Genomic DNA, 10,676 nt, shown 5'->3' on the forward strand with positions numbered 1-10,676 from the left:
GGTTTCAGGTCTCACATTTAGGTCCTTAATTCATTTTGAGTTTATTTTTTATGTATGAAGTTAAAAAGAAGTCAAGTTTCAATCTTTTGCATGTAGCTCTCCAGTTTTTTCTTTTTTTTTTTTTCAACATTTTTATTTATTTTTGGGACAGAAAGAGACAGAGCATGAATGGGGGAGGGGCAGAGAGAGAGGGAGACACAGAATTGGAAACAGGCTCCAGGCTCCGAGCCATCAGCCCAGAGCCTGACGCGGGGCTCGAACTCATGGACCGCGACCTGGCTGAAGTCGGACGCTTAACCGACTGCGCCACCCAGGCGCCCCTCCAGTTTTTTCAATACCATTTGTTGAAGAGACTGTCTTTTTCTCACTGCATATCCTTGTGTCTTTTGTCAAAGATTAATTGACCATGTAATCGAGGGTTTATTTCTGTGTTTTTTATTCTGTTTTATATATGTGTCTATTTCTGTGACTATACCAAACTGTTTTGATCACTACAGCTTTGTAGTGTAACTTGAAATCTGGATTTGTGGTAATACCAACTATTTGTTTTCTTTTTTCTTTTTTCCTTTTTCTTTTTTCTTTTTTCTCTTTCTTTCTTTTTTTTTTTCAAAATTAGTTTCAAAATTAGTTCAAAATTATTTGGAGTCTTTTGTGGTTCCCTACAAATTTTAGGATTGTTTGTTTTAGTTCTGTGAAAAGTTCTGTTGGTATTTTGGTAGGGATTGCAATAAATCTGTAAATTGCTTTGGGTAGTATAGACATTTTAACAATATTCTTCCAAGAGCATGGAAAATCTTTCCATTTGTGTGTCATCTTCAATTTCTTTCATCAATGTTTTATATATTTTTCAGAGTACAGGCCTTTCCCCTCTTTGGTTAAATTTATTCCTTGGTATTTTATTATTTTTGGTGCAATTTTAAATGACATTGTTTTAACTTCTTTCTGTTGCTTCATTATTTATGTGCAGAAATGCAACAGGTTTCTATATACTGACATTGTATCCTTCGACCTTAACTGAATTTATTTATCAGTTCTAGTAGGTTTTTTTTTCTTTTTTGGTTGTTGCAGTTGTTGTTTGTTTGCTTTGGTATAATTTAGGTTTTTCTACATATAGCATCATGTCCTCTGCAAAATAGTGAAAGTTTTACTTCTTCCTTACTGATTTGGGTGTTTTTATTTCTTTTCGTTGTCTGCTTGCTGTGGCTAGGACTTCCAGTAGTATGTTGAGTAAAAGTGATGAGGGTGGATATCCTTATCTTGTTCCTGACTTTAGGGAAAAAGCTCTTAGGTTTTCCCCACTGAGGATGATATTAGCTGTAGTTTTTCATATATGGCTTTTTTATGTTGAAGTATGTTCCCTCTAAACCTACTTTGTTGAAGGTTCTTATCATGAATGGATGTTGTACTTTGTCAAATGCTTTTTCTGCTTCTATTGAAATGATCAAATGGGTTTTGGCCTTTTCTTGTTTATGTAATGGATCACACTGATGGATTTGTAAATATTGAGCCACACTTGCATATGAGAATACACTCCACTTGATCGTGGAGAATGACTTTTTTAAAAATATTTTTTTCATGTTTATTTTTGCGAGAGACAGAGAGAGACAGAGAGAGAGAGAGAGAGAGAGAGAGAGAGAGAGAGAGAGCATGAGCAGAGCAGGAACAGAGAGAGGGGGATAGAGAAATTCCCAGACAGTCTCCATGCTGCCAGCACAGAGCCCAACACAAGGCTCAATCTCATGAACCTTGAGATCATGACCTGAGCCCAAACCAAGAGCCAGATTCTTAACCGACTGAGCCACTCAGGTGCCCTAATGCATGACTTTTTTAATATGTTGTTGGATTTGGTTCCTCAGTATTTTGCTGGGAATTTTTGTATTTATTTATATTCATCAGAGAAATTGGCCTGTAGTTCTCTTTCTTTGTAGTGTCTTTATATGTTTTTTAAGTGTATTTATCTTGATTTGGTATATATTTTTGGCTTCTTAGAATGAATTTGGAAGCTTTCCTTCCTCATGTGTTTTATGGAATAGTTTGAGAATAATATGTGTTAATTCCTGGCCATTTGTTTGTTGGGAGGCTTTTCTTCTTACTGTGATTCTCTGTTCAGGTATATTGTTTATATCTGTTTTGAGTTTTGATCAATTTTCTGGCTGTGATTTCTTTTTGATTGCAGTTTCAATTTTAATGTTTGTAATGGTTTGTTCAAATTTTTATTTCTTCTTGATTCAGTTTTGGGAGGCTATATGACTCTAGGAATTTATCCTTTTTTTCTAGATTGTGCAGTCTGTTGGCATATAATTTATCATAATATTATCTTATGATTCTTTGTATTTGTGTGGTGTCAGTTGTTATTTTTCCTTTTTCATTTTGATTCTCTTTATTTGCCTCTTCTCTTCCCTTCTCTTCTTTTCTTTTCTCTCCCTTTCTCTCTCTCTCTCTGGTCAAAATTTTATCAATTCTTGTGAGTTTTTTCAGTTAACCAGCTTCTGGTGTCATTGATTTTATCTTTTGTTTGTCTGATTGTTAGATTCTATTTCATTTATTCCTGATCTAATTGTATTATTTTATTCCTTCTGCTTCCTTTTGGCTTCATTTGTTTTTCTTTTTCTAGCTTCTTTCGGTGTAAGGTGAGGTCACTTATTTGAGATTTTTCTTGCTTCTTAATGTAGACCTATATTGCTATATGCTTCCCTCTTTGGATTGCTTTTGCTGCATCCCAAAGGTTTTGGATATATTTTCATTTTCATTTGCTTCCGTATATTTTTGTATTTCTTCTTTGATTTCCTGATTGATCCATTCATTGTATAGTAGTATATTTTTTAACCTTCATGTATTTGTGGTCTTTCCAAATTTTTTCTTGCATTGATTTCTAGTTTCATAGCATTGTGGTCAGAAAGATGCATGGCATGAGTTCAATTGTTTTGAATTTGTTGAGACTTGTTTTGTGGTATAATATGTGATCTTTCAGAGACTGTTCCCTGTGCACTTGAAGAGAATGTGTATTCTGCTGTTTTAGGATGGAGTGTTCTGAATATATCTGTTAGATCCATCTAAGCCAATTTGTCATTCAAAGTCACTATTTCCTTGTGGATTTTCTGTGCATTGATTAAGTAGGGTGTTAAAGTCCTTCACTATTATTGTATTACTATCTATTCCTTTTTCGTTATTAACTGTTTTATGTGTTTGGGTTATCCCATGTTGAGTGCATACATATTTACAATTGTTATATCTTCTTTTTGAGTTGTTCACTTTATAATTATATGTCCTTTTTGATCTCTTGTTATAGTCTTTATTTTAATGTCTTTCTTTTCCAATATAACTATTGGTATCCTGGCTTTCTTTCCACATCCATTTGCATGATAAGTGCTTCTCCATCCCATTTCTTTCATTCTGTACATGCCTTTAAGTCTGAAATGAGCCTCTTATAGGCATCATATATATGGATCTTGTTTCTTTTAATCCATTCTGTCACCTTGTGTCTTTTTATTGGAGTGTTTATGAATTTACATTCAAAACACTTATTGATACTTATGTACTTACTTCCATTTTGTTACTTGTTTTATGGTGGTTTTTGTAGTTCTTCTCTGTTATTTTCTTTTTTTTTTCTCCCTTGTCTCACATGGTGGGCTTTCTTTAGTGATATATTTAGATTAATTTCTCTTTATTTTTTGCATACCTATTAGTGGTTTTTGACTTATGGTTACCCTGAGTTTATATATAATATCTTCTGCATAAGTTGATGCTCACTTAACCTTGAATCCTTTCTTTACTCCTCTCTCCCCTCTATGTCTTAGGTATATAATATCATATTTATATAATATCATATTTTGTGATTCTTTTGACCAATTTTTACAGATATAATTATTTTTGTAGATTTTGTGCTTCCTACTCGTCTTACTCCTACTTATGGTCTTTCCTTTCCACTCAAAGAATCCTCTTTCATATTTCATATAGGACTGCTTTAGTGGTCATGAATTCCTTTAACTTTCATTTGTCTGGGAAACTTTATTTCTCCTTTTATTCTGAATTATAGCCTGCTGGATGTAATATTCCTACCTACATTTTTTTCTTTCAACTCTTTGAATTTTTTTTTTCAACATTTATTTACTTTTGGGACAGAGAGCATGAACGGGCGAGGGGCAGAGAGAGAGGGAGACACAGAATCGGAAACAGGCTCCAGGCTCTGAGCCATCAGCCCAGAGCCTGATGCGGGGCTCGAACTCACGGACCGCGAGATCGTGACCTGGCTGAAGTCGGACGCTTAACCGACTGCGCCACCCAGGCGCCCCACTTTCAACTCTTTGAATATATCATGCTGCTCCCTTCTGTCTTAAAATTTTTTTTTACTATAAAATCTGCTGGTAGCCTCAAGGGATTGTATATAACTGTCCTCTTTTCTCTTGCTGCTTGTAAAGTTCTCTCATTACCATTACTTTATGCCATTTTAATTGCCATGTGTCTTTATGTGGAACTCCTTGGGTTGATTATGTTGGGGGGGGGCTTTCTGTACCTCCTGGATCTTGATATCTGTTTCCTTCTCCAGATTAGGGAGCTTTTCAGCTATTATTTCTCCATGTAAATTTTCTGCCTCCTTTTGTCACTCTTCTCCTTGGATACCTATGATGCAAATAACATTATACTTGATGATGTCACTGAATTCCCTAGGTTTATTTTCATCCTTTTTTTTTTTCTCACCTACTCAATTTGATTGCTTTCCATTACTATACTCCAGGTCACTGATCCATTCTTCTGCTTCTTCTAGTCTACTACTTACTCCCTCCAGTGTATTTTTAATTTCAATTAGTGAGATTTTCATCTCTAATTGATTCTTTTTTAAATGTTTATTTATTTTTGAGAGATAGAGACAGACCATGAGTCAGAGAGGAGCAGACAGAGGGAGACACAGAATATGAAGCAGGCTCCAGGATCTAAGCTGTCAGCACAGAAACCGACATGGGGCTCAAACTCATGAACTGCAAGATCATGACCTGAGCCAAAGTCAAATGCTTAACCAATTGAGCCACCCAGACTCCCCTCTGATTGGTTATTTTTAAAATATATTGTATGTCTTTGTTAAGGGTGTCACTCAAGTCCTGCTTTCTTTTCTCAAATCCAATGAGTATATTTATGAGTATTTAAATTCTCTATCAGGCATATTATTTATCTCCGTTTTGCTTACATCTCTTGCTGTCATTTTGTCCCATTGTTTCATTCAATACATATTCCTTTGTCTCCTCATTTTATCTAACTCTCTGTGTCTGTTTCTATGTGTTAGGAACATAACTACATTTCCTGCTCTTAAAGGTAATGGCTTTATGAAGATGAGGTCCTGTAGTACATCGCAATTTAGTGTCCCCTGTTCCCCAGGACCTGGTGTTTCAGAGAGTGTCTCCTGTGTGTGTTGTCCTGGCTGGTTTTTCCTTAGGTCAGTCTTCTACAGAGACTCTCTTTGCCTATTGTGGGGATTGTTTAGTCCCTGGCTAGGTGTGGCATGTTTTAACATGATGTGTACTTGTCTGCTTGTGAAATGAGACCTGTGGTCACTATCACTGGAACCAAGGCCCCACAAAATTCACTGGTCACTAGATGTGGTGTTGGCGGGGTTTGCACTAGTCTTCTGGGGGAAGGGACCCATAGTGCTGGGACTGAGACAATGTGACTAGGAAGGGTATATCCATTGAAGTGTAGGGGAGCAGGGCTTAGTCAGAGCAAGTTAGATAGTGAGTGTTATAGAGAGCAAGACAATTTTAAAAATTATACTGGTTCCCACAGGTGGCCATATGCTTATGCTGGGCATGGTGAAGGATATTGTGCCCGCAAGCTCCTTTGTTCCCAGAGGCATCTCCCTGTGATTTCTGACTCTCTCTGGGTCATGCTCTGAGATGAGTAAATAATGCTCCCTTCAATCTACCACCAGTGTTTTTAAAACTGCTGAAACCAAGCTGTATTTCATCTGCTTATTGTCATGCTTCTCTTTAAGGATGGGGACTCAGCTTTCTAAAGTCCTCCAGGCTCTTCCAGAGCTAATCCTATTGGTTTTTAAAGTTTTAAAGCTTTAAGTATGGCTGATTGTAAGAACTCATGAAATTCGACCCTTCTTGCTTTCAAAGCCAAATATGGGGATTGAACTTCCTTGTGTGGGCTTCCTGGTGTGATCCTCTGTTTTTCACCCTTCTTCCCATCACCAGCTCCCTCCCAACTGTGTATGGCCATGGTTCGTTTCACTGCCAAACCGTATCTCCATATTTTATACCTTCTTCAATGTAGCCTCTTGCCTACCTTTATTTGTGGAGTTTGTTCTGATAGTCTGTGGGTCATTTTCTGGGTTACTCATACTGATTTAAATGTTATCTAGTTATATCCGTGGTACTAGATGAGCTTAGGGTCCTCCTACTCAGCCATCTTTCCCAGAAGTACCCAAAAAATGGTATATTATTGTCCATATTCCTAGAAATAGACAAAATAGTTCCTTTTGCCTTTCCAGTCTCACTTGGAACAACTATGTAAACATAAGTCATATAATAGAATTATTATTAGCAGACATTGTATTTTAATAAATAAGATTATCCTAGTTAAGTTTTTCAGCTAATCTAATAACAATATTCATATTTTTATGTCAGTAAAACAAGCATGTTCTCAATAAGAGGATTTACACAATTTGTATTTGATGGAAAAGTAGTTCTGTCATTTAAGAGTTAAAGGGCAGTCCTAGGCTAAATAAAGTAAGAAACTTAGTGACTAACTCTCAAATTTGAATGATGAAAAACATTTTATTATATCCAAGACAAAGAGCATAATTTATATCAGGCTTGAACATATATTGTTTTGACATAAAATTACACTCTTTAATGGCAAACCACAGATGAATGGAAATCTGTTGAAAGCTTCACCACCCTCATGTGATTCCAGGAAAAGGTACTGACAATAAATGTAGAGAAACAAGTAGACATCTCTATTCAATTTTACATATCTTTTGCTGTAAACTCATTGATTCCTCCTAAATGGACATTTTATAATATCACTAGACAGCACTTAGGAATAAAAGTTACTTTTTATAAGTCAACTGAGTTTTTCAAACTAAGTCATATGTTAAATTTAGGGTATCAATTGGTTCTAATTTAACCTACATAAGAAATGTTATAGCTATTCAATTTATATTTTAAGAACCTGGATCTTTCCTTTTGAGATTGTCAAATAAATTTAAAATATTTTTAAACAATTTTGCATTTAGAAAACAGCAAAAGTTTCAGCCCTAATTCAGGAAAGATGAAATGTCAGAGGAGGATAGTAGAAGCACTTTATAAATGAGTATATTAACAAAAATTATCTCATAGAATTTGAGAATTGAGACAACAAAAAGCTTACTGAGAATTGTTTTATATTCTTACTAGCTTCATTTTATTTATGAGGGTTGTGAATTCCAATAGCCTTTTAGCCATATTGTTATAAACACTAATTTAAAAATATTTTTCCTATATACTCTACCTTAATTTTTATTAAAAATGAAAGCTTCTAATTTGAAATCACTGAAGCCAACAACAAAAATATCAATAGTTTATAAATGGAAGTTAAAGTTGTTTTTTATCTTGTTTTCAGAACCCCTCAAATATTTTTTTCTTTATTATAATTTAACTTGTTTATCTCTAAAATTTATTATTTTTTCTTAATGTTCTTATCCATTCACTGGGAGTCGTCTTATTCCAACCCACCGTTTTCTATCTGATTACATTTTTGGGTTACTTGGGTCACTGTATCAATAATTTGTTTCAAGGAATTTGAATTTAAAGTCACTTCATCATAAAATTGGTTAGTTGCCATATACACTTACCAAAGTCTAACATAAATTATTTTTATTGTGTCAGAAATAATCTGAATAGCTTAGTTTGTTGGTGACTTTCTCTTGAAGAAATGCTTCCAAAGAGTAATACAGATTATAAATTAAATGTCAAAGTGAGTGAAAATAAGAATTGAGTGATTAAAATGACAAGAAATATTTAAATAGGGACTGTGAGCTACAATATCTCATACAATAAAGCTATATTTTTCCCTCAAAATGCTTATTTCAAAAAAACAGCTTGATTGGCAAATATTAATTTTTAGAAAAAAATTGCATCTTATTATATTTTGCAACTATATCCGGAGCATATTTTAGATATAAAAACCTTCACGAAGTATCAATACTCTGGAAAAAAATTATGAAACAACATCTTCTTTACATGTCTGTTTCTTCATGAAATTTGTAAACTTTGACCCATAAAAATGTTATACACACTGCAATTATTTTACATCTTTCTTTTACATGAGGAAGAAAGATAATCCTTAATGCTTTCAATTCTCCTGAAATATTAGTTGAGTCATAAAAGGGGTGTGTCATTACATGGAGACATTCTTCAACAAAATGACAGAAAACCATAGTATTTCATTTTTCCAAATATATACAAAACCATATTTCATTTCTTCCAACATGGTAAACATTGATGAAGAAATCAGGTTATGTGAATTCAAAAAATTAATTAGAAACATCAAAAGCAGTACTCACAGTAAGGTTTTAGGTTGTTTTAGACATTATGGTGCCTAGCACATTTACTGAACCCATTTTTGCCATAAATTAGCTGCAGTTTTGTGTAAGCATTATGTTCATATATAAAACATAATCTTACGTAGTTTCTATGTGTATGAATGTATATTCTACAAATTCCTAAAAAGGATATACAAGCAAATTATCCATTTTTCTGTTTTTTTTTTAATTTTTTTTTCAACATTTATTTATTTTTGGGACAGAGAGAGACAAAGCATGAACGGGGGAGGGGCAGAGAGAGAGGGAGACACAGAATTGGAAACAGGCTCCAGGCTCTGAGCCATCAGCCCAGAGCCTGACGCGGGGCTCGAACTCACAGACCGCGAGATCGTGACCTGGCTGAAGTCAGACGCTTAACCGACTGCGCCACCCAGGCGCCCCCATTTTTCTGGTTTTAAAATCATTATAGCTATGTAAAACAAGGCACAGTGATAAAAATCAAGATGGTTATTTATGAGCAATATTATTTGGACAATATGTTTGCTGTTTCTGAATAAAAAACAAACATTCGTGAAATTAAAAGTTGCCTACAGATTGAAAAATATTGCAATATAATCTGTGTATTAATGTTACATGTCTAAAGTGCGTTCCAGATATTCATGTAACAAAAGAAAATTAAGATGTCTATATTATGTTCTAAAGAGGTTAAGGTGTCTATTTTAATTTTAATTTTGCAAATAAGTAAAATTATTATTTATTTTTCAAGGTTACATTTCATCCAGATGATGGGATGGGTTTATTACATGATTGCTTTTAAGAAAATGGGATCAACAAGGACGCCTGGGTGGCTGTTGGTTAAGCATCCGACTTCGGCTCAGGTCATAATCTCACGGTTCAAGGATTCAAGCCCCACATCAGAATGTGTGCTGACAGCTCAGAGCCTGGAGCCTGTTTCAGATTTTGTGTATCCCTCTTTGCCCCTCCCCCACTCGCGCTCTGTCTCCCTCTGTCTCCCTCTGTCTCAAAAATAAATAAACATTAAAAAAATTAAAAACAAAAAAAAAAGAAAATGGGATCAACCTAAATTTTTAAAATTAGGAGTTTTTTTTTTTTTTTTTTTTTAATTTTATCTTTTTAATTCACACCCAAATTAGTTAGCATATAGTGCAACAATGATTTCAGGAGTAGATTTCTTAATGCCCCTTACCCATTTAGCTCATCCCCCTCCCACAACACCTCCAGTAACCCTCTGTTTGTTGTCCATATTTATGAGTCCCTTCTGTTTTGTCCCCCTCCCTGTTTTTATATTATTTTGTTTCCCTTACCTTATGTCCATCTGTTTTGTGTCTTAAAGTCGTCATATGAGTGAAGTCATATGATATTTGTCTTTCTCTGACTAATTTCGCTTAGCATAATACCCTCCAGTTCCATCCACGTAGTTGCAAATGACAACGTTTCATTCCTTTTTATTGCTGACTAATACTCCATTGTATGTATATATACCACATCTTCTTTATCCATTCATCCATCGATGGACATTTGGGATCTTTCCATACTTTGGCTATTGTTGATAGTGCTGCTATAAACATTGGGGTGCATGTGCCCCTTCAAAACAGCATACGTGTATCACTTCGAGAAATATCTAGTAGTGCAATTCCTGGGTCATAGGGTAGTACTATTTTTAATTTTTTGAAGAACCTCCATACTGTCTTCCAGAGTGGCTGACCCAGCTTGCATTCCCATCAACAATGAAAAAGAGACCTTCGTTCTCCGCATCCTCGCCAACATCTGTTGTTGCCTGAGTTGTTAATGTTAGCCATTCTGACAGGTGTAAAGTGATATTTCATTGTGGTTTTGATTTGTATTTCCCTGATTATGAATGATGTTGAGCATTCTTTCATGTGTCAGTTGACCATCTGGATGTCTTCTTTGGACAAGTGTCTATTCATGTCTTTTGCCCATTTCTTCACTGGATTATTTGTTTTTTGGGTGTTGAATTTGATCAGTTCTTTACAGATTTTGGATACCAACCCTTTATCTGATATGTTATTGTAAATATCTTCTACCATTCTGTCGGTTGCCTTCTGGTTTTGCTGATTGTTTCCTTTGCTATGCCGAAGCTTTTTATTTTGATGAGGTCCCAGTAGTTCATTTT

Source organism: Herpailurus yagouaroundi, unplaced genomic scaffold, assembly GCF_014898765.1.
Source record: "Herpailurus yagouaroundi ecotype Mexico unplaced genomic scaffold, PumYag 67555, whole genome shotgun sequence".
Taxonomy (NCBI): domain Eukaryota; kingdom Metazoa; phylum Chordata; class Mammalia; order Carnivora; family Felidae; genus Herpailurus; species Herpailurus yagouaroundi.